This window comes from Onychomys torridus, chromosome X (assembly GCF_903995425.1).
Source record: "Onychomys torridus chromosome X, mOncTor1.1, whole genome shotgun sequence".
NCBI lineage: Eukaryota > Metazoa > Chordata > Mammalia > Rodentia > Cricetidae > Onychomys > Onychomys torridus.
In genome coordinates this window covers 112268734-112294729 of record NC_050466.1, presented here as the reverse complement: position 1 = coordinate 112294729, position 25996 = coordinate 112268734, and the positions used below count along the sequence as shown (strand labels likewise).

At 35.9% G+C, this 25996-nt stretch overlaps 1 protein-coding gene and 1 pseudogene across 4 annotated transcripts in view; one reads left to right on the top strand and one right to left on the bottom strand.

The window, feature by feature from the left end:
• The window catches only part of Diaph2 (diaphanous related formin 2), a 747093-nt gene that overhangs the window by 619405 nt on the left and 101692 nt on the right, over positions 1–25996 (bottom strand). The gene's annotated exons all lie outside the window — the stretch shown is intronic.
• On the top strand, positions 18825–18943 carry LOC118574927 (annotated as a pseudogene).

Sequence of the window (25996 nt, the reverse complement as noted above, 5' to 3'; positions counted from 1 at the left end):
TTCTCTTTTCTGATCATACAGGCTTTTCAATTAACTACTCAGAAGTTTTGTTACTAGGAAACCCAGAAACTTTGCCATATTAACCTCTTCTATCACTTTTTTAACCTTCAGTGTTGAGCTTGAAATGGGATATAACTCAGTAGTAGAGTGCTTGCCTAGCATCATGTGTAAGCCTCTTGGTTTGGTTTGATACTCATCAATTCTCTCTCTCTCTCTCTCTCTCTCTCTCTCTCTCTCTCTCTCTCTCTCTCTCTCACACACACACACACACACACACACACACAAGAATTATTGTAATTATCAAATTTCACACTGATATTCATACTTTATAACTTCACTCAGTAGACCCTCATGCAGAAAATATTTTACATACTACTCATTGCTAAATTGGTTACTTCTGTATTTGATATGTACTACCAGTCCCAGTCATCCCACCTCGATTAAACTGTCATAGTATTTGTCATGGTCTTTTACCAAAGTATACATGAGAGGCAGTAAGGAAACGATTGTATTTTATTATGAAAGTAGTAAGTGAATGTTGAAAAATAAACCATATGTAAAGGTATAATGTAAAAGGCAAATGCCTCACCAGGCATGGTAATACATATCTTTAATCCAAGTTGAGCTACAAAGAAAGGTCTAGGACAAACTGGGTGACATAGTAATACTAAGTCTCTTATATATGCATATGTACATGGACATGCATATACATACATACACAAGTAGATGACACACAGACACAGAGAGAGAGAAATACACACACACAAATGTATACAGACAACACTTGTAATTAACACACGTCTAAGAAAAAAATACTAAAAATTTTATAGTATTTTTCTTTTTAAATTAACTTAATATTGCATATCAGCCACGGATTATCTCATCCTCCCTCCTCCTACCCCCCCCCAGGCCTCCACCCCAACCCACCCCCCCATTCCCACCTCCTCCAAGGCAAGGTCTCCCCTGAGGAGTCAGCCCAGCCTGGTAGACTCAGCAGAGGCAGGTCCAGTTCCCTCCTCCCTAAACCAAGGCTGAGCAAAGTGTCTCAGCATAGGCCCCAGGCTCCAAAAGGCCAGCACATGCACCAAGGACAGCTCCAGATCCCACTGCCTGGGGGCCTCCCAAACAGTTCAAGCTAATCAAATTATCCAGAGGGCCTGGTCCAGTTCCCTGGGGGTTCCTCTGCCATTGGTTCACAGTTCATGCGTTTCCACTAGTTTGGCTATTTGTCCCTGTGCTTTTTCCAATCATGGTCTCACTATCACTTGCTCATACAATCGCTCCTCTCTTGCATCAATTGGACTCCCAGAGCTCCACCTGGGGCTTGGGTGTGGATCTCTGCATCTGCTTCCATCAGACACTGGATGAGAGTTCTACCATGACAGCCAGGGTGTTCGGCCATCCAATCACCAGAGCAGGTCAGCTCAGGCACTCTCTCAACCATTGCCAGTAGTCTACAGTGGAGGTATTTTTGTGGATTTCTGGGGGCCTCTCTAGCACACTGCTTCTTCCTATTCCCCTGTGGTCTTCATTCATCATGGTATCTTGACGTTATCATGATTAATATCATGGCATCATGATATTAAATTAACCTTGTATAGGCCCAGCATACTGTGGTTTTGCATTTTAGTTTTTAACAAACAAAAAAGTATAGAAAGGAAATAAATCAAAAATAGACACATTAGGAAGTCTAAGTCTAGGTTTGTCTATGTATTCTGTAGGATATTCACAGGACAATAGGATCAGCTAAAGCCATATTTCAATAATTAAAAAATGCATGATGGTATATATCTTCAATGGAACTATTCATATTATTTTGTACCTTTATTCCCAATATACATATTGTTGTTAAGAAGTGTCACCCCCCCCCCAAATTTCTACTGATCCTTCTTAAGAGGACAGGATTGTGCTTCCCCGCTCCTTAAAATCAGATGTGCTTAAAATCAGATTGTGCTTCCCTGCTCCTTAAAATCAGCTCTCTGATGTATTTTGGCCAATGCAACATGAGTATAAGTGAAGGGTGGTACTTCCTGACATAAGTATTAGGATGTCATTCAGTGTCTTCTTCCTTTTGCTATATTGTGGAGCCTAAGATCCTGTATGAGCATAATATATGCCAGAGACCCTCAGTGATACATGATGGGCATGCTGTATTAGCAGAAAATAGCTGTGACACTGAGATTTGGAGGTTAACACTGAAGTTTGCTCTAGGCCATTCTCACTGATAGCACATTCTAAAGAAGATTTGCTTCTGCACAAGCACATCTATCTTATTCACTGAGACACTACCAAAATAGTCCTTCGGTGAGTGATTATTCTAATTCACTGGATCAACATGTAGATGGTGTTTATTTGGTTGCTCATTTGTATCTTTTGGAGTTTTGTTTTCTAACATATCAAAATAGTGCTTTGAGTGGGTTTAGACACTGTGAGGGCTTGAATGTGACTTGTCTTTAGCAGTTGATCCTGAACTGAAGGCAGTGTTTCAGAGGCTGCAGAATCTTTAGCAGATTGAGCCTAACTAGAAAAAGTAGGCTACTACGTGAAGAGCAATATTGGGGTAGGGATGTTAGGGTTATAATTCAGCTCTCTACCACCACCCAGTCTCTCTGCTTCTTGGTTTGGTACAAAGAAACAAACAGCTGTTTCAGACTCCCAGATCCACAGACGAAGCCCCAGCCTTCATTGCCACAATGAACTCCGTCCTCTCAAATGGTGACCCGAAATAAATTCATCTTCCCTTAACATGATTCTGTGAAGTATTTTATCAGAGAAAGGAGAAAGTAACTAACACAAATGTTAAAGTACATTGAATTCTCACAAGTCTATAAGATATGCTCTATTCTTACACAGTTTTACAGATAAAGAAAGTGAAACATGGGGACTAAGCTGAAATCATCCCCAAATGCCCACAGATAGCAAATGGCAGGGCCAGAACATGAACCCAGCTATGACTTCACAGCCAAGGCTTTTAATTACCACATATACTTCTCTTCCAAATTTCAGAAAAACAGCACATAAACAGGAAAGGAAACAGTAAACAGTAATAGCTATGAGGATCACACTTCAACAGGGAACTGTGAGAAGTGGGAGCCATTTTATGTTGTGAAGTTGGAAAAGGCTTCTTTGAGGAAGTAACGCTTAAGATGAGACCTGAGAAATAAGAAAAAGCCAGGTTTGTAATAATCAAGGGAAGAAGCATTACAACCAAAGGGATTGGGCAGTACAAAGGTCCTAAAGTGAAAATGACTGGGTATATTCCAGAACTAAAGAGGGCAGTGTGGCTGTAGCATCCTGAGCTAGAGGAAAACTAACATAAGACCTGGGTTGCCACTGCCCTACTGGAGGACAAGATTATATCTGATATTCTTGTTCAGGCATCTTCACAAATTTGCATAGGATAAAGCAGAGAATGAATTTCAAAGACTGGAATTACTGGTCCAAATTTTGGAAGGTATCATGAAATTTCCCTCTAAAATGATGACAGGAAAGAAAGATGTGTCAACAAAGTGGAACTTGTCTCCCTCTATCACACTAACATGAATCATTTCAAACATTTGGCAATGTGCTAGGTTTTCAAAAAAGGTTATATCATTGTTGCTGTTTTCATCTACAATTATTTAATTTTGCTTGAACTTAAATTGTGTATACATACACACACAAATACACACATATATATCTATGTATGTTATTTGTGTTTGCTTAGCTATGAACTGTCTGTTCAGAGGCAATGACATCTCCTAAATTGGGACCTCAATTTGATTACATTTGTTTTATTAATAAAAAAAACAAAACAAAAAAAAAAAAAACCTTTGTATGTTAAGATCATGAGCCCTCTGTCATATTTTCAATCACTGCTGTAGCTGAAGATCTTTTTTATCACTCAAGTTTTTAAAACCGAATTGCTAATCCTTAATGAATTCAAATACTTCTTTGATTATACACTAAATTCCCATGGGTATTAAGTCTATTGTTGGGTCTCTCTTCTGAGTCAGTAATGTATTTGTCCATTCCTAAAAGAGAATCAAACTATTTTAATTATTGTAGTTTTCACCATTTTAAAATATATTACAGGACCATTCTCCTCTCACTGCACTTTTGTTCATGAGTTCTTCTGGCTCTCTTCAAATGTTTAATCTACCTAATAAAATTTCAGAGCTGGAGAGATGGTTTAGCCATTAAAGGATAAGGCTCACAATCAAATAAATTTTAGATTTTGTTTTCAGTCTCTAAAAATAATCCTATAGAAATGTTATTGACATTGATTAAGAATTGTTATAATAAATGGGATTCATATTTGTCAATGACTGCTTAGGTTACTATTTGTATATAAAAGGTTATGCATATTATATTGATTATCAGATGTTAATATAATTTTACATATTCCTTCATAATGTATATATTTCTCTTATCACAGTAGCAAATACACATTGTTCTCTCCCATTCATAAAAAGGGGAAAATGGGCCAATACTACTAACGCTGGTAATCATGAACATCAAGCTATTGCCTCTGATCTTAAAAAAATTACTTTAAGTGATTTCCCACTATACATAACAAGTACATTTGCTTTGAGATAGATACATTTATCATGATGAATAAGTACTTTTTGTATTATATTAAAGTTTTTATTGAAAAAGCACATGAAATTTATCATAGACATTTGCTGATTTTTTTATTTCTGTAACATTTAAATAGTCTAAATAGAATACATTTACCATATTTGATTTATATACAACACCTATCATTTCCCATGAAGAACCAAAACATACCATTTAAACACAGTTTTCTTAAGAACAATATGGTCTCATTACACCAAATTATACATATGTATTTGAAAAAAATAGCTATGGCTCTCTTACTTATTCACATAAATCACAACAACCTCTCTAATGATGAAAAGAGGAGTAGAGTGGAAGATTAGAAAACTCTACAATGTAAAAGTAGAATCTAAATTTCATAAAAACTAAAACAAAATTTGCCACACTCATGGGATACTAGTGTCTTGTGAGATAATTATAAAATGCATGTAATGGCATTACCTAAGATATGGTATCGTGTGTTAATTACAATTAAACATTCTACCATGTTTCTTTAAATTATGCATCATTAAAATGTGTAGTGTGATTTTCAAAAGGAGAAAGAAGGCTATAGCATAGAAAAATTCACACCATTACCAACCAAACATCTCCTCTATCCATATACACCAAATACCACCTGAATACTTGTATCAAAACACAACTTGTGTGTTCTTGTTGCCGATGATAACCAAGACTTCTACCAAACAAAGAAATCTCTCTGACAAAAGAAAATGAGGCCGATGTACTGAGAAAAGGAGAGAATATAAAAGTACTAGTTTTCCAGAGGATACCTGACCTGGGATAGAATAATCATTCTAGTTGCAAACTGAGCATGTTCCTCTGTAATCTTGTGCTCTACAATTTTCTTGATTTTTTTCTTTTCATTTTTCTTTATTATGAAATTTTCTACCCACTCTACATACCACTCACAGATTCCCCCCTCCTCCCTCCTCCCACCCTCCTGCCCTCCCTCCCAAGCCACCCTAATCCCCACATCCCCCAAATCAAGGTCTCCCATGGGGAGTCAGCAGAGTCAGGCACACTGAGCCTAGGCAGGTCTAAGCCCCTACCCCACTGCACTAAGGCTGTGCAAGGTGTCACACCACAGGCACCAGGCTCCCAAAAGCCTGCCCGTACACCAGGGACTGATCCCACCAATCCCAATCCCTCTGCCTGGGTGCCCTCCAAACAGTTAGAGCCAAACAACCATCTTCCATTTCCAGAGTTCCTAGTCCAGTCCCATGGGGGCTACAAGGCCACTAGTCTACAGTTCATGAGCTTCCACTAGTGTGGCTGGTCATCTATGCATGTCTTCCCATCATGATCTCGACATCCCCTGGCTGCAGAATCTTTCCTCTCACTCATCAATTGGATTCAGCCTGGTGCCTGGCCGTGGATCTCTGCATCTGCCTCCATCACTGAACAAAGGCTCTATGATGACGGTTAGGGTATTCATTAGACTGGTCACCAGAGTAGACCAGTCCAGGCACCCTCTAGCCCACTGCGAGCAGTCCAAGATGGGGTCAACCTTGTGGATTCCTGAGAGCCTCCCCAGCACCCTGCCTCTTCCTATTCTTATGATGTCCTATCTATCATGGTATCTTCCTCCCTGCCCTCCCACTCTGTGCCTCTTCCAGCTTGACCCTCCCATTTCCCTGTGTTCTCACGCCCCACTCCTCACCTAGTTTTCTTGATCTTAAATCAAATTGCAAAGTAGCAAAAGATATAAATCATACCAAAAACAGGATTTGCAGGTTACAATTTTGAAAGTATAAGGAGACCTTAATGCTATAAATGTTGGAAAGGCAATTATTTTGTCTATGAAGTTTTGTTCCTCTCAAACAATTTTTTCTTTCCCCTGAATATATCCCTCCAGATCTTTTGAGGTATTCTTTTTGTTTTAACTTTACATATTTTACTAACTCAGACTATGGTTTAATAGAATATAACAGGAACAATAATTTTCCTTTGAAATAGCATTTTTAACTCTACCAATTTGCCATTCACAATATCCTATACAAGCTCTTCATTGTCTCTCTCTAAATACTTAGCTATTTCTCTCTTGCTCTACAATAACATATTCAGGTGTTTTCAAAGGAATTTTACAGACTAAAAAAGCTGATGGGGCAGCTCAGTTCCTAAAGTGCTTGCTGAGCAAACATGAGGACCTGTATTTGCTCTCCAGGACCACAGAAAAAGCCATAGGTGATGGTGTCTATTAGTAATCTCAGTGCTAGGCAAGAATAGATAGGAAGATCCCTGGGGCTCACTGGCCAGTCAGCCCAACCTAATCAATGAGTTCCAGGCCAGTAAAAAAAAGAAAAAAAAAAAAGGAAGATGGACTGATCCAAAAAAAGAGAAACACACAAAATTAACCTCTGGACCCCACACAAATGCACCTACATATACACGTGTGCATATACATATGTACTGACACAAGTACACAGAGGAACATGCACACTAAGTAAGGCTACTAATAGCTACCACAGTTTAAACTACTATAGGTATGGATTAACACTATGACTACAACCATTGATTAGTACAGATTAGCTGTTACTTCACTTTCTTTCCTGGAAATGTTGTTTTAATACATCACTTTCTATTTTTATGCAAATATTGAAGCAAGAAAATTAGTCCCTGAATGTACTTTAAAAAATGTGGGCTTAACAAAATACATGTTTCATACATCATTAATAACTATTCTTTTTCAAATATTTAATCATTCCCCTATGTAATCCAAATATTCTTTCATACAATAATTTGCATTACTCTATTTTCTGCTATACAGCTCTATAATTTGGGCAAGATAATTTCCCTTCCCTCACAAAGAGATAAATGATGTATTCCAGCTCTAATATGCTGTCACATCAGGCATGAGCCTTAACATCTCAGTCAGCCTAAGCCAATGTTTTGACAACTTGTGGGTTGTAAGCCCCATGGGGGTGGGGGCGGTCAAAAGACCCTTTCACAGGAATCGCCTAAAACCATCAGAAAACACAGATATTTACATTAATCCATAATTACAGCAAAATTATTTAAGAAGTATAATTTTATGGTTGGGGTCACCACAACATGAATAACTGAATTAAAGAGTCACAGCATTAGGATGTTGAGAACTCCTGATCTAAGCCAATCTCTCCTCAAGTGAGACAAATTGAATGAATGAGAGAGAATGTTCAATTTATATGGAAGAACACAGACTGACTCTGCCCTAAATAACAGTTACTATCTAACTGATATTAACATATACCCTTCTATGCTATAATCATTTATTTAATTTTTGATCATTAAGAGGTTTATTTTTAGTAGCTGTGTTTGTATTCTGCTGCTGAAACAAATACCTGAGATAAAAAGAATGAAGGAGGGGAAGGCTGGAAGGGAAAATGGAAGGGAAAATGGAAGGGAAAGGGAGGGAAGAAAAATAGTAAATTTTAAGGAAGAAATTATCATTCTGGCTCAGGTACCAGATGAGTCAGACAGTCCCTAGTCAGTTGGCTCTATTGCTTTTGGGAACTGGACAAGAGCAAAGAACATCATTTTATTGTCAACGTGCTGGGAAGAAGGTGCTCACCTTGTTTTCCAAGAAGCTAGAAGGGAGAGGAAGACCCCAAAGACTTCTCAAGGACCCTTTTTCAACCTGGTTCTACCTCCAATTTTCTATCAGGTCCCAATAATGCCATCATACGCTGAATCCACAAAGATTAATCAGCCCTTTTATAAACCAAGCACTTCCTAAAAGCTAATTAGCTGGCAACCACACCTCCCAATACATAAGTCTATAGGAGAAATTTCATATTGACACCGTATCAATAGCATTAACCATTTAAATAATCATATTTCGCATTTACTCTGCTTCAGGTGGATGTAAGTTACAAAAATGCAAATAGAGTACCAATCATAAAGATGACATGATGAAACCCATGATTTTGTAGTCTAACCTAAAACATTATTAAAATATAAATAGTGATATCAGAAAAGGATTTCATCAGCCCATTGTATACATCTCAGCACTTGGGAGGCATAGGCAGGTGGATCTCTGTAAGTTCAAGGTGAGCCTCATCTACATAGTGAGTTTCAGGGCAGCTGGGGCTACATAGAAAGAAGCTGTCTCAAAAACAAAGAAAGAAACAATAGAGAAAAAGAAAGAAGGAAGGAAGGAAGGAAGGAAGGAAGGAAGGAAGGAAGGAAGGAAAGGATTTCAAAAAGTAACACTTTAAAAGTTACAAATATATATAAACCTTATACACATATATGAATGTATGTGCGCAGACATATTAAGTGGTATAAATAAGCCTAACCTTTATAAAAGGCATTTTTATCAGTGAGGTTCTAGGTCCCACTGCTAGCACTGAGAAAAAAAGCATTCTGAAGGCACTTTGGAGGATGCACCTCAAGGTGAGTTTTATGACAGTAAAGGTAAACAAGGGAAAACCAGTGACCATCTAACTGGAAAAGAGAGAGAAGGAAAGGGATCAAATGATTTCCAGTGATAGCTCCGAGTTCTTTAACAGAGTAATTGGCACTAGTAACAGTAATAAGGACCACAGAGTTTTAAGGAGACTAGGAAACACAGAAAAGGAGGATAAAGGAAATGTACAGACTTCACATTTGAAACATTAAGCATAAGATGCTATTGATTAATTCAAGTATAGCTTAAAGTCATCACAATTAAAGCATAAAAAATAAAAAGCCCTTATGTAATACACAAAGAAATGGAAAAGAACTTAATCTAAGAAAATAATTATGTGGATCATTGATAAACGCCGCAAGTTGTAACTCTTGATTTTAGTTTTGAGATTTTAGTATAAATAATGTACCTAGATGAAAACCTTATAATTCCTATGAAGATATATTTTATATCATTTATAACTGCATTCTTAAGAAAAATAGTAAAATGCAAGGAAATCCAAGGTAGTCATCTAATAACATAAGCTTTTGAGATTTTTGAAATGAAAATTTCATCTGATTTGGAAGGCACTAGAAAATATTTACTACTAATAGAAGAAGAGAAAATTTACTGTCATTACATATAAGAAACAATTGCCAAATTAGTAAATATCTCTCATTACGAGAAGCATCTAAGCAATACAACTGTGTTAGCTGGCATGCAGCATCCGTTTGTAAAATGTAGTACAAACTCATTTTAAAGCTTTCCATAAATATGGTTCAAGGACTCAACTCCTCACAAATGCAAATCAAGGGGCATTTTTCCTGATTCACTCATGAGATGTTTATTTTGAGCAAAGTCAAAAACTAGGGAGAAACATCCTGAAGAACATCTGGAGGTAAATGAATCTACTATACTGACCGCTTATAACTATGTATGATGTTATCACCTCTTCTTGACTACATCAGCAAAAGTTAACACTATGAAGCATTTATTTGTTTGTTTTTAAGCACTATTGCCATGAATTTGGACAATGAAACTACTATTAGTAATACAAAGAGCAGATGGGAAGATATTACCAGTTACCATACTTAAGTTTCTGTTTTACTCTTCAGCTCTGTACCACAGATTCTCATTTCCAAATCAACTGATCATTTAAGAATATACAAGCCGGCTGGAGAAATGGCTCAGAGGTTAAGAGCACTGGCTCTTCTTCCAGAGGTCCTGAGTTCAATTCCCAGCAACCACATGGTGGCTTACAGCCATCTGCAATGAGATCTGGTGCCCTCTTATGGTGGGCAGGGGGACATGCATATAAAACACTGAATATATAATAAATAAATCTTTTGAAAGATAAAATAAAATGAAATAATTTCAAAGTATAAAAAAAGAATATACTAGCTCCCCCATGTGTGCTCTTCTACTTTCAATGTCTGGTGCTCAGTTAAATTTCATCTGTTTGCAATATTTTCCCTTAGAAGGCATTGCTATTAGTTTTCCAGTCTACTAAAAAGGAACAAAATCCTCCCTAAAACTACTTCAAAATGATAATTGCCCTTGAATTGACAATCATTATAGATTTCCTAGATACAAGATTTCACATACAAAGCTGAACTGAAGACTAGACATGATGAAAACAATAAGACTGTGAGATGGAAATTATCAAGGAATACAGATTCCTGTTGTCCCTTCGAGTCAATTGGATTTACAACATTTAATATACTTATATTGCTTGTATCTAAAAGAACTATTAGCAGTTCCTTCATCCCTTTCCACTACAGAAAAAAAAATAGAAAATATATTTCTTGTTTTGTGAATAAAATTGAATTTAAATAATCGCTCCTTTGGAAAAATAAGACAGAAATGGAGAATTTATTAAGTTTATAATTGCTATACCATAAACATTATGAGAAAATAAAGATAATACAGTCTAACTCCTTTTTCATTTTTTTCCTCTTGTTTCATTTTAAATCTAATATGTGTTCATTAAGGGAAACTTAGATGTGGTGATATATTGCATACCCTTAAAATTGCCTGAAAATAAGAAAACAGAACAAGCCACTAGATTAAACATAGAGGCCAGGCGGTGGAAGCACACACCTTTAATCCTAGCACTCGGGAGGCAGAGATCCTTCTGGGTCTCTGTGAGTTCAAAGCCACCCTGGACTACATGAGATTGACTCAGTCTAGGAGAGAAACAGAGCCAGATAGCGATGGCACACACCTTTAATCCCAGTAATTGGGAAGCACACACGGCTTTAATGGCTGGGCGGAGAAAAATATATAAGGCATCAGAAGACAGGAACTAAAGGCTTTTTCAGGCTGAGGAGTCCTAGAGGTAGGGGGTGGCTTGTTCCTTTGTCTCTCTGATCTTTCAGCATTTACCACAATATTCTGGCTCCAGGGCTTTTTATTAAAAGACAATTTAGGAATTTGTGTTACACTTAGAATATATAGTTAACACAAAAGACAAAAATAAAAGTTACCAAACAGTCAGCTCATGCACTAAGGACAGGTCCTGGTCCCACAGCCTGGGTGCCTCCCAAACAGTTCAAGCTATTCAATTGTCTCACTTACCCAGAGGGCCTGATCCAGCTGGGGGTTCCACAGCCTTTGGTTCATAATTCATGTGCTTCCATTTGTTTGGCTATTTGTCCCTGTGCTTTTTCCAATCTGTTTGGAACCTTGGGCTTACACGGGGACACTTTGCTCAGCCTGGAAGGAGGGGACTGGACCTGCCTGTACTGAATCCACCAGGTTGAAATGAATCCCCAGGGGAGTCTTTGCCCTGGAGGAGATGGGAATGGAGGGGAGGAGCTGGGGACAACGTGGGGGGGGGGGTGGGAGCGGGGAAGACAGGGGAACCCATGGCTGATGTGTAAAATTAAAACACAAATATAATATAAATAAATCAAATAAAAGTTACCATACTTTCTCATCTAGAAGAACTTCTTTTTATCACATAATCTATCCTTTTTGCCACTGTACAAAATATTTTTAAGTTGATTTTGTACTATATGTCTTTTCTGTTTAACGTATTCTGTTTAATATATAATGAAGGAGGCTGGAGAGCTGCCTCGACAGTTAAGACCACTGCTGTTCTTGCACTGGTGGGTTCAACTCCCAGCACCCACATAACAGTTCACACTGTGGTATATAGACATACATAGGAGTAAATCACTCAGATACATAAAATAAGTCTAAAAATTTAATATGCGATGAAAGTATCCCATGCAATTAAAAATATATAAAATATTTTCAATTATCATGTAATAATTTATCAATTATCATGTGATGACTTCTTAATTTCTTATTAGGCACTTAAAAAATGCAATACTAAATATCCATAGTTATCATTTTTGTACATTCCTTCTTTGGGAAACTTTTCTAGAAAGAGAATATTGCATGTCATTATAAACATTTTCACATTTATTTTCCTGCACTAGTTTTTCTTCAAAAAATGTACTATCTCACAAATTTAGCCACTATTAGGACATTTATTTCTTTCAGCTATCTAATAACACTCATACACAAAGGTATTCCTATGTCACCAATTTTTCTAAATTTGCTCCAATTCACCACATGTTCTTCAATGATGCATATTGTACACCAGTTTTACAAAAGGTCCTAATTCGTGTAGGCTAGGAATAAGAGCTGTATTTTCTTTTATAGCTTCTATTTTTATTTTTTCCTTTTGTAAAGGCTCTTCTAGCATCAAAACCAAATAGCAATTACCTATATTTCTTCCTAGCATGTGTGCAATTTTTACCTTTACACTCAACCTCTTAGTAGCTATGACAAGTATGGAGAAAGGTAGGATAAAATGAATCTATTTCTATTTTTCCAAAGACTTTCTTAATTTTCCAGCAATGAGGTGCTCATTTAAAATATCTCTAATGATTTCTAAAGTTAACAGAAAGCACACTTTCTCAGTATCTCTTCCTCTAATGTGTCATTCCCACAGGTATATAACGAGTATGTTGAGCTACGTATCTCTCTCACAATAAATTTTACAATGTATGCTCATGTTTAGCTACTTATCTCTCTGACAATAAATTTTACAATGTATGCTCAAAAGCATCAAAACTACTCTTGAAATAGCACCCTCTCATTGATCAAACAATTCCAGGGAACAATTTCTAGGCTCAACTTCCTTTTAATCACATGCACAGTCAACAGCAAATAAGAAGGTACTTGGAAGTTAGGTAGAGAAGAGCACATCATTCAGAAAATCAGATCTAATATTCTTCATTTTTGATTGCTGTCATTACATACCTGTTATATTTACATAACAGATAAATTTACAATACAATATGAATTGGATAGTTTCTTATAGCCAGAAAATGTCCCCGATTCCCATTTCTTATAAATTTCATTTTGTTTATTGACATGGGGTCCCACTATGTAGAAATGGCTGGCCTAGAACTCTCTATGTAGATCAGGCTGACATTCAACTCAGAGATCTGCCTGCCTCCGCCTCTCAGGATTAAAAGTATGTGCCACCATGCCCAGTCTCTTTCAGAAAATTTAACAGTATCTTATGATCTATATGCAATCTAACAAAGAGCAGTATAGAAACTTTCACAGTCGTGACTAAGAAATTACAACCTGGTGATATATGTCTTGATGTTTAAAAGCAGCCAAAACAATATATTTGACAGAAAAATCTAAAGCAGACAAAAGAATTTTGCCTATTGTGAGCCTTGTGTGGGAAAGACTTACTTGTGTATATAAATGGCTTATAAGCTTTACAAAATGAGTTCAATGTATTTTAAAGCATTTTCAAAGTGAAAATAGCATTTTAAGAGCAAAAAGTCAGACCTAGTACCAGCATTAGTAATAGAAAATTTGTCAGTTACATCCAATCTCTCATTGTCAAAGACTACAAAAGCTATGTATAGATACACAAAGTCTTATAATGATGGAAAGATGATTGATACTACACTTAATATTAAAAGTTACATTTCAGCCATATTAAAATTTGAAAGAATTCATCATTAAAAATTAAGAAGTGCTCATACATTCCTTTCAGTGTTTTTACTATAATTTCCATCTTTAATAATAGTTCCCCATTATATATACTTGCACTTTCCAGTTTCAGTCATGTATATTCAACAGCACTATAAAAATGCTAAATGGAAAAATCATACCAAAAAGTAATTTGTGTATTTTGGACCACCTGTATTGTAGTAGATTGTTACACCTACTCTATTTTACTATTAGTTCTTGCTAATCTCTGACTGAACCTAATTAATAAACCAACATTTGTCAGAGGCATGTATGCATTAGAAGCACAGAATACATCTAAATGCTCAGCTGTCCACTGTACCAGGCATCCCCTGAGTAGTTCATAGACTATACCCCCAGTGGAAAATGAACTATGGGACTGCATATATCTGAAATGATTGACTCAGTAGCAGTGAGGTATGGATGTGATCATCATTTGCTGCATATCATGTAGCAAATTAGAAAGTTCTAGACTCTTGTCTGCACAGGATCTCTATCGTGAGGTCTGTCTATATCCACGTGTGTTTATTATCAGAATGACAGTGTGCAGGAATGGCTACTCAGAAAGCAATTTCACTTGAAAGACAACACTTTTAGTTCAATCTATATTTGTAAACAACCCAACTAGACCTGGCTTCTGATTCACTGTGTGATCCTTATCACATGGCTTATTCAAACTGCTTACACAATCACACTTGCTTTCTTCTTCTTTTGCCATCATGTTAATGCCTTTCTAATGTTAATGACTTTTTAAATTAATTTCTATGTTCCTCTTAGCCTGAAATAGACTTCCTGTTCACATGACTAATCTGTTCACATCACTCTCAAAGTACCAACTTTTTCCATTCAATACCTGGTTTTGCCAGAGACAGTTTTACATAGCACCAGGTATACAGGTATGTAAAATGGGTTTGTAAAACAAATATATACTGATAATATCAATGCCATTAAAGTAGAAAAATTGGGTAAGATTTATTATCTGACATGTTTTGTCTGATGTCTCTACACATTGTACGTGCAGTACCCGCAAGAATCAGAAGAGGGCGACCAATAACGATGTGGGTGCTGAAAAACAAATCAGGTCCTCAAATGCTCATAACCACTGGGCCATCTCTCCAACTCACCAAAAGCAATTATTAATATCTATCCCAAGAGCACCTTAAAGACACAGTACTTACTATCCATGGCCTTACAAGAAGAATTTTTGAGTTGAGAAAGAGGAAAAATAAGATACACGGCACAGTGTAATTTAAAATCGTAATGGGTAGAATATACTTTAAGGGACAACAGAAATGCTGAGAGGCAAGTTGCAGGTGGAATCCATTAAACATCACACTATCTAATCATATAATCCAACGGCGATGATGATTTTAGTGGCTTCATTCCTACTGAAATTGCTTTTATTTTTGCCATAATATTTCAATTATATTTCTAAATCCCTGGTAGTAGTAGTTGAAAACAATTACAATGTTGCTTTTAGTTCAGTATTTCTTTTGTTGAATAAACGGATTAATAAAAACTTCATACCAAGAACATTAAAGATCCTCTTGGACACTAAGCATTACCATATGTATGTGAACTGCAATGTATTATTTTAATGTAAATGCTAAAGAAAGAGTCAAATAGGCCATGCAGATATATTTAAAACAGAAGAATGAGTGAACAAAAAAAATTTACTTGTAGTAGAAAATCTTTTGTCACTGTAAGTTTAGAATAATTATTAGAATTGTTTTGTTCTGAGGGATATGGGTACTGGTTTTTTATCATTTTGTTAGTTTAAACATCAAATTCTTTATTCTTAACACCCTCTTGAGTTCTATTAATAAAAGATGCAACTTTCTATTTACTGAATACTTATTAAATTAGGGAAAAAATGACTCAGCAGCACATTTATTAAAGTATTTACAAACCAGAATGGTAGATAATATTGAATGTTATGAAAAAAAGGGATTTTTAAAATTTATTAAGAATGGGGCTATTAATAATCAATTTGTTCTCGGGTATATGATTAGTGACTGTTAGTTTGTATGAAAAATCAAAATCAAATAATGCTCACACATTTTTAAGATCTATAAATACTTTGTGTGAATGTAAATGTGTATGTGAGAGAAATGTATATGTACATATGTATATGCACAGAAAGGTGGAATGGGACATATTCTACTCATGCATGTATATATGGAGAGTCAACTTCAGAGTCTCTGACTCTCTGACTGAACTGACTTTCTGGCTGTCATGAAGGCTTACTAAAGTGGTTGGCCAGTGACACCCTAGGACCTACTAATCTACATATCCCAGCCCTGGAGTTACAGAAATATGCAAGTACAACTTGTTTTTGCATGTGTGCTGGAGGTCTGGACTTATGTCTTAATGCCTGTGAAGCGCTTAACCAGAAAGCCATCTCTACTGCAAAACTGTTTCTTTTATCGCTATTACACCAAAGTTCATTTGACAAGAGAGTAATCTACATCTGAGCTATGGTATTTATCTATGTAATATTTCCTGATACACTACAAAGAAGGATAATAATGAACTAAGTTCCCTGGTAATAATCCCAGCAACTAGGCAAAATAATGTGATGTAAAACACCAAGTATGTTTTAGAGCACCTAACTACACTCTAGCTATAGTTATAGCAGCTTTTATATGCACTTAAGTGGAGACAGATAAAAAATACATATAGTCCATGTGCAGACATAAATATATACATACATTTATGTATATATATATATATATATATATATACACACATATACATACATACATATTTATATTTATGCACAACTATCACAGATGTAAGTTTTAGGGACAAAAATTAAGGAAGATAGGAAGTTTCATGAGGGGACATCAGAATTTCCAAAGGGATGATATGAGTAGGCTTCGTTTCTGCAAAGCTGAGAGGAACACAGAAGGACTACAGCAAAGAGGGATCCTATTACAGTGTCTATTTAGTGTTTACACTTAGTCTTCACTCCTGACCACCCTGTGTGTCCACACTACTCAGTAGATGAATACTACAGCTAAACATGATATATTCATTTCAATCCATTAGTGACAAAAGGGACAACGACTGGAAGAAACAGTGCACTCTGAAAAAGGATTCTGCATGCAATTTTGTGTGGCTATCAGAGCTTCAACGTGATGCCACAGGCATTCAGAACAGAACACTGCCACCATGTTACCACCTCTCATGCAATCTGACTCAGACTGAAAATTTCTCATTACCTTCAAACTGAGCTCAGTTCTTCTTGAGTACTTAGCTTCTAATGTATAAAACAAATGAGAAAGAGAATATGAGAAGTTTTATTTTAAAATTCTAGGCAAAACATTATATAGGTGTAATAGCGACTGTTTGAAAATATTTCTCCTAATATCTGTTGAGTGGAATAATGGTAGGTATTTCTGGTTATGTAAAAAGGTAGGCAGATGAAATCTTAGTGTAGCCTTCAAATCACAAAGAATAGGAAATTATCTTTTCCAATTACATACCATCTGCCCTTGTGCTGACATTCCCCATTATTCATGATCACTAAAATTGAGACACACAGAAAGCTTAGAAATTGAAATTAGAATAGACAGCTCTTTGTTTCACTGTTGTTATCTGCCACTGGAATAAATACAGGTGTGATTTTAGATGATGTTTGGTGATTGTTTTCTTAAGAAAGCTAGTATTAGAAGGACAAACATGGTATGTACTCACTCATAGGAGGATACTAGATGTAAAACAAAGATGACTAGACTGCTACACAACTCCAGGGAGGCTACCTAGAAAACGGGACCCTAGGAAAGACACAGGGATCGCCCAATGACAGAGAAATGGATGAGATCTACGTGAACAACCTGGACGACAGTGGGAGTAATGAAGGGCAAGTTTTGAGGGAAAGAGAGCTTAGGGGAGCAGGAGATCCCAGCTGGATCAAGAACAGAAAGGGAGAACAAGGAATAACAGACCATGATAAGTGATGACCACATGACAACAGGAATAGGCAGAGTGCTCGAGAGGTCCCCAGAAATCCACAATGATACTTCCACTGTAGACTACTGGCAATGGTTGAGAGAAAGCCTGATCTGACCTAGTCTGGTGATCAGATGGCCAAACACCCTAACAGTTGTACTGGAACTATCATCTAATAACTGATGGAAGTGGATGCAGAGATACTCAGGCCCCAGATGGCGCTCCAGGAGTCCAATTGTCAAGAAAGAGGAGGGACTGTAAGAGTGTGAATTGTTGAGACCAAGATTGGAAAAAGCACAGGGACAAATAGCCAAACTAATGGAAACACATGAATTATGAACCAAAGGCTGTGGAGCCCCCAAGTGGATCAGGCCCTCTGGATAAGTGAGACAACTGAATAGCTTATCTGTTTGGGAGGCATCCAGGCAGTGGGACCAGGACCTGCCCTTAGTGCACAAGCTGGCTGTTTGGAACCTTGGCATTACACAGGGACACTTTGTTCAGCCTGGAAAGAGGGGACTGGACTTGTCTGTACTGAATCTACCAGGATGAGCTGAATCCCCAGGGGAGTCTTGGCCCTGGAGGAGATGGGAATGGAGGGGAGGGTCCGGAGGGAAGGTGGGGGGTGGGGGCGGGAGGAGGAAGGACAGGGGAACCAATGGCTGATGTGTAAAATTAAAACACAAATATAATAAATAACAAAAAATTTTTAAAAATTTTTAAAAAAGAAAGCTAGTATTACTCATTTCTGCATCAGTATTCAGAATATTATAACCTATTTGTGGAATTTTACATTTACATATCAATTATTTTGCCAGTAATTTTTCTCTTTTCTAGTATAATAATCCACCAGTGAGATTCAAGTTAGAACCCCTAGAATTTTTAATTTATAAAATTGGTCCATGGCCATACCACCCTGAATGCACCCAATCTCATCTGATCTTGGAAGCTAAGCAGCATCAGGCCTGGTTAGTACTTGGATGGGAGACCACCTGGGAATACCGGGTGCTGGAGGCTTTCAAAAAGCAAACTGAAGAATGGAAATTGCATTTCACTGGATCTAGCTATATATGACCCCAAAGTCATGTTCTGGTTTCTGTTAAAGCAGACATACCACATGTAAGTTGTATATATAAATGTATGTGTATGTTCATGTATGCATTCAATTATATGTATGCAGATAGATTGTTGTGTGTGTGTGTATGTGTGTGTATACATGTACTTTACATCTGCCTCTACTTAAATCTATATAAAAGCTGTTAAAACCAACCCTAGAACAAAGTAACTGCCAAATATATACTTAAATAATTTTGCCGAATTGTCATGACTACAATCAGGGAATGTGCCTTGGTGTGATGTAGTTTCTAGGTTGCATATCCAAGGATATTAAAGGATTTTAGTGGTGCTCCAACTCTATGAAATAATGGCTTCTGCATATGAAAATAACAATCTTACAAAGTAGATGCTTTCCTCAAAAGATTTAAGTTGGATTCAGAGCATATTAGTGCCTGACTCAAAAGACATGCTTTTTCTTGTTATCCAAAGCAATTACTCTCTCAAGATGATAATGATGACTTATTTATGTTGGATAAATTATTTTTAAGTTCAGCATATATTTATAACTTTATTTTTAGAACACTATAAAGACTTGAAAAATGGTCATTCTTCAACTAGGATGATCTACTGCTACATTTCACTATTCCAGATTTAACTTACCAAACTAGCTAAAATTATGGTTGTAAAATGATTTACACTTATAGAGGAAATATTAAAAGTCACAATACTTCACATTTATCATATAAAAAGTCCTTCCTTAATAAGAGACTAAATGACTAAAATGTGAAGTTTTCACTTACCTATCATTTAACCAGTGGAAAGAAATTATTCTATTATTTGCTAATTATCAGTGCTTAATAGAAAACATCTTTCTATTATTCTCTATTTGCTACATGGTGAAACTGGGAAGTTGCGACTTTCATCTGGTCAAATGGTGTGGGGAGGCATGGACAATTATAACTGTAACGAATGGCACTTTAGACATTTTAACTTAATGAGATAGGTGTCAAGATGGTAAGACTGCAAAGTTAGTTAAAAGTCTAAAGATATAAATGTTGGTGCATACACATAAAGTTGATAACGTGAATTTATCATGCAAGGGAGAAGATTCATCTACTGAACAAAGTCTTCAGGAATCAGTCTAAATTATTGGGGCAGGATAATGTGATTATAAGAAACATAGCCAGTAAGTAATATCAAAAGGTGTGAAGTAGACACTTGAGAAAAGACTGTTAGAATTTGGATTCCAAAATAAAGGTCATAAGAGTCATTAATGGAGGATGTATGGTATGAAGAAATTATGCTATCCAGAATGTACAAACTCTCCTTTGTTCTTGATGACTACACTAATGATACTGTTAGACATGTATTGACAATAAAAATCTGCTGACCCTAGAAATCATATATACTATAAATATTTTTAAGAAATTAAGATCAAGAATGACTGATTACATCAGAGTCTATCATATCAGATTTTCTACACTTTTTGTGATTTGACAAAATATACCTTAATATGCAGGATTACTAATGGTATGATTTTAAAATGAAAGCATCATTATATACTAACTTAATAAGGAAAATATCTTGGAAATTCACTATTGATATGATATAAACAATGATAAACTTATCTACTGGTAGAGCATTCCATTAATCTACCTCTTTAGAAAAGTTTTCAGCATTCCTACTTAAGTTGAACTCGGGCATGCCCTATGATACATCAATTATATATGCCAAATAGAAATGCACATCAATGTATAAAAGAACAAATGTTATGGAGCTTAAGAGCTAGATTAGCTATTAAGAACACTTCCAGTTCTTGCAACAACCACATGACAACTCATAACTATGTTAACCTCAAGTTTCAGAGTATTTAAAACCTTCCTCTGACCTCTGTGGGTACCACATGCACATATGGTGCACAGATATCAATGTAGGCAAGACACTCATGCAATAAAATAAAAATAATTAATAATAACAACAAATGTTGTAAGTATTCAGAGCAAAAGGATAAAGAAATTCCTGACTCTATCTGAAGGGGTTATGTTGACTGTGATAAAGTCATACAATGGAATCTTACACTAGATTATTTCATTTCTATACTATCTACAGCAGTCAACTTGAATGGCTGTGACACCAACCAAATGTGCCACAGAGCCTACAATATTTAGAGCATCTATCCCTTTCTAGAAATATTTGGCTAACTTCAGGTATAAACCAATATTTTTTTAAAAAATTACAATTATATTAAACACAGTAAATGCTGTCACAAATCCATGAGAGCAGATGTTTTCAATATTAAATTTAAAAACAGCTGAAAATTGAGTATTGTAAAGCAAATTAGTGCTTGTGTTTGAGTACGTCAAAAGAATTAAGAAATAACTTCAATGATCATTTCTTAAATTGAGTGTTCATTACACAGATATAGACACGCTGAAGTTACTCTTGGTGCTGCAGATTTATTATGGGCCCACTTTCTATGTCTTTCATCAGAAAATGAGTTCTTAAAATACTTAGCAGGCTTATTAGAATTAGTTATCCTTATAGTATAAGAAGGGAAGAGTGAATTTTTTCACTGTATATACTTATGTAAAACTTCATTTTTTTGCTTTTAAAACAAGCCTACTATTTTGGAAATACAAAAACAAAGCTATAAAATAGTACATCATTAAATATAAAACTCTTCATTGTTAAATACTTCTATGATTTTGTCATCATCACCTAATACATTTAGGGTACTTAAGTGGCAATCAACATTTCTCAGTATTTAGAACCAACAATACAAAATCCAGTGTATTACTGTTATGCCTTACATTATCCAAAAAGTCTAATAATCTTGTGAAATTCTCTTCCTCTCTTCCTCTCATTTTTAAAATACAGTCTTAATTATCTTTGTCAGACTATAGCTGTTCTACATCCACTATCTTTAGTACTGCAGTGCATGAACATGATGGTCTTAACCATCCCCTTGAGCTAATTCTCCTCCTTCTCAACGAGATAAAAGACTTCAGGAATTGAAAATGACATTTAAAAAATGGTGCTGGCATCTAGCAATTGTTGCTTAAAATAAAGATTTAAGAAAGAAGTGTTTCTGCACAATTTAACTATGGCTTGCTGTAGCAAAGTTCTTTTGTGTAATCTCTAATACAACTCCCTAGAGTGCCTCCTTGCAACAAAACAATGGTACAGAGGTTGTCACAAAGTGCCCATCTCCCTATTAAGGGGGCATTACAGGATAATAGCTGTCTAAGCTATATAATTCAATGAGATATATATTTAGTATTAAACTATCTGTTAATCAGTTTTTAAAGCTATGATGTTCAAAACTCAGAACAATATGTAAAACATTCCTTGACCAAAGAGAATGACTAATCTTCTGTATGGCTTTGATAAGTTACAAGAAATAGGTTTATCTCAGAAGACTGGTTATGATTAATATGCAGTTCGTAAAGCTCCTTAGCTCTGTATGGTCTCTCTCTAACTGAATCTAATAAAGATAGGTCACGCATTTTTCATATTCCTTTTTCACCCATGACAGATCTCTAATAGGATTTATATGCATTTGATATTAATTGTATCGGGGACTGCACCAACTGCAATAATCCTTCATTTCTTTGCCTTTTTAAAGTGATACATAAATTACAAAAGTTTCCACTTTTGTTTGACTGCAGCTCTTCCCATAGATCAACCATATTAATGTTGAGAGGTAGAGAAAGATGGAGAATCACCTTCCCTAGTTCACTGAAAGGCTATAAGCCCAGCTTTGAGAGCTGTTTAGCTACCCTCCCCTTTGTGTCAGAAGAGCTCAAGTACATAAGATCAGTGAAAGCCTGGCACTCTGAAATGGTGAGGAAAGGATATGCTTTTAATAAGCATCTCACAGAGGAATACTGGCAGCAAGCTGATGAAGTATTGCTTTCAAACCATCTACAGAGACAACACAGGAAATGTAAAGATAAGACAGTGCTACCTAGAATGAAAAACTGCGTGTCCTGGGAACTCAACCTAAAAGAGTGCTTAATTTTAGCTCTAAACTCAGAAGAGCCTTCTCTTATTTCTTGGAGAAAAGAAATGCATCTTGTGAGACTATTCAAATGAAAACTACAGTTAGGAGACGTGGACAATTATATTTTCATATTCTATACTCCCCACTATGACATAAAAAATTAAAAAAAAAAAAACTCATTCTGCAAAGAGGATAGCAAGGGATTTGAGAAACTATTAAATGTTGCTTTACACTCTACCAAAACACTTAGCTATCAGTGAAGAAAATCCAGTGGGAAAAATGTAGGTCACAATTGTAATGATCTCTTTTACTTCAGACTATATAAATTCAGTATGTAAATGTCTTTCATACATACAGGCATCTTTAAAAGAAACAGAAATGGCATGACTGATTAAACTTGCATGATCATCTCACAGATTTACATACACATACAGAGAGGGAACTATGTAATTATTGTTTATGTATCAATTAAGAAAGTATACTTTTAAAGTGTGACATTCAAGGAACAAATGAATACCAATTCAACAGTCTATTAACTAAAGAGTAACAAGCAAACCTCATTCAATGATAAAAGCTATGTGAGGTACTTCTGCTTCTGGCCAGAAAGAAGTACCTGGTAGTAGACTAGCCCTCCATCTGTAAACAAGTAGAAAATCAGAGAAAACATATGAAACAACTGTTTTCAGACACTGGACAAGAGGCTGCAGAGGGCTGTGATCCCTGAGAGAATAGAAACAAACTAAGGAACCATTACAGTGATCCAGGCTGTATGTGTACTTCCATAGTACTTCCCACAGTGCAGTGCAAGGGGAGGACACAGCATACACAGTACCACAGGACTGTGGAGCCAGAAAGGAGAAAAGGAAAACCAGGGAGAATGAGGCAGCTTCAATTTATGGAGCATAGCACTAGAGAAGAGCAATCCCCACAGAAAAACAGTACTAGAGATTTACAAGAGAGTCTATACTCGAGATAATGCTGACTAGCAATTTTTAAATCATAGATGAGACTCCATTAGAATGGGCAAATGGCTACCAGAGAAGAATAAACTCAACCACCACAGACTGTACAGGGCTGAGACATTTGTGCTCTGATTTGAGTGAAAAGATCTCACCAAGCCTTTAGAGAGGTGGTTCTCAACCTGTGGGTCACAACTCCTTTGGGGTCAAATGACCTTTTCACAGGGGTCACCTAAGAGCACTGGAAAACATAGATATTTATATTATGATTCATAACAGTAGCAAAATACAGTCATGAAGTAGCAATGAAATATTGTTATGGTTGGGGGGCTACCACAACATGAGGAATTGTATTAAAGCTTTAGGAAGGTTGAGAAACATTGCTTTAGGGACTAGAAAAAAGAACACACTTCATAAGAGCGACTAAATTAGGCATAGAACAAGTGTTATTTTAGATTCATACAAACAAAGCTTAAAAACAAGTAAGAATAATTGATGTGCATATAATAGGAAGTTACTATTTGAGAAGATCATATACAGTTACAGCATTTACCAAGCCCTGAATTAAACCTGCAGTGTGATAGAAAATAAAGAGGCATGCTTTAAGATATCCAACTTCAGTATATGTATATACATATATATATTTTAAGAGAACAAAAACTGGAAAAATATGGAATTATAGAGCAGGAAAAATAATGCACAATCTGCAACCAAATTCTAATGTATGTAGTAAATAGGTAAGACTCTACAGTACTGAAAAGAGTTAAATGAAAATAAAGGCCATAGAAAGAACCAATCCAAAACACAAACAGAAAAGTAAAATTTTAAAACTTATGAGGATGTTAATGAAACGAGTACAACAAATCACTTTTCTAGCTTGCCATGATGGAAGAAGTCTGTAATCCCAAGATATGGGAGACTGAGGAAAGAGGAGACCGAGTCTGAAGCCAGCCTGAACTACAAGTAGATTATTGCTTCCAAAAAATAATGCATAAATTAATAACCAAATAAATATATAAATTGTTCTTCTACAGAGAAATTTTCTAAGAAAGAGATAAATAAACCACTTGAGGAAACAATGGGCCATAATTTTCCAGGTTTGATACCATCCCTCAACCTTCAAATTTCAAAATCCAATGAGCCCCAATCAGACTGAAACTGTTTCATAAAAAATATTAAAGGCTTAAGGTATGGCTAGTGGGGGCATGCTGGCCTAGCATACCTGAAGCATATCCAGCACTCTAAATAAACAAAGTAACAATTATTTAACAAAAATATTAAACATATCTAAGATGATCATAGAGAATAGTATCCAGAAATGATGACATTATACATAGAAGAGAACATAACATGTTACATATAAGAGAAATGATTTCCGACTTCTCATTAATACCAAGGAAAGCCAGAAAGAAATCAACACAGGACCATCTTTCAAGGACTGCAAGAAAACATATTACAGAAAAAAATTATCATCTTAGAATTTTGTAGCCAGTGAAATGTCTTTCAAAGGTCATGGTAAAAACAGTACAAACAAATACAAACATTCAATGCAAAAATCCAATGCATAAATGTTTCTACTGTGAGAAACACTAAAGGAAATCCTTCAAGCTAAAGAAAGTGGGAATCAGAACATATTGAAGCCGACATAAAGGGACAAGGCATTCTAGAAGTGTGCACTGAAAAGTGAACTGTGTAATAATATTCAGACTATAACAGAGGGATTCAAACTTTTGACACTGCGATATGATGTTTTCAATTCTACAAATGTACAAGGCTGCATTCATAGCTAACCTGCGATGTCCATAGTCTACATGCATGCAGCTAACCTGTTTAGTTTATAGTGGTTTTTTTTTTACCTTAAAATGTAAGCGACTAAAAATAACACAATATATCATCAGACTTAAAAGTAGAAGAATACATAAGAGTAACACAAAAGTCAGAGAAAAATAGGAGACAGGTAAGGTTCTGACACAGGGCAAATAACACCAAATAAAGCTAGCCTATTATGCCAGGTGGTAGTGGCACACAGCTATAATCCCAGCACTCAGGAGG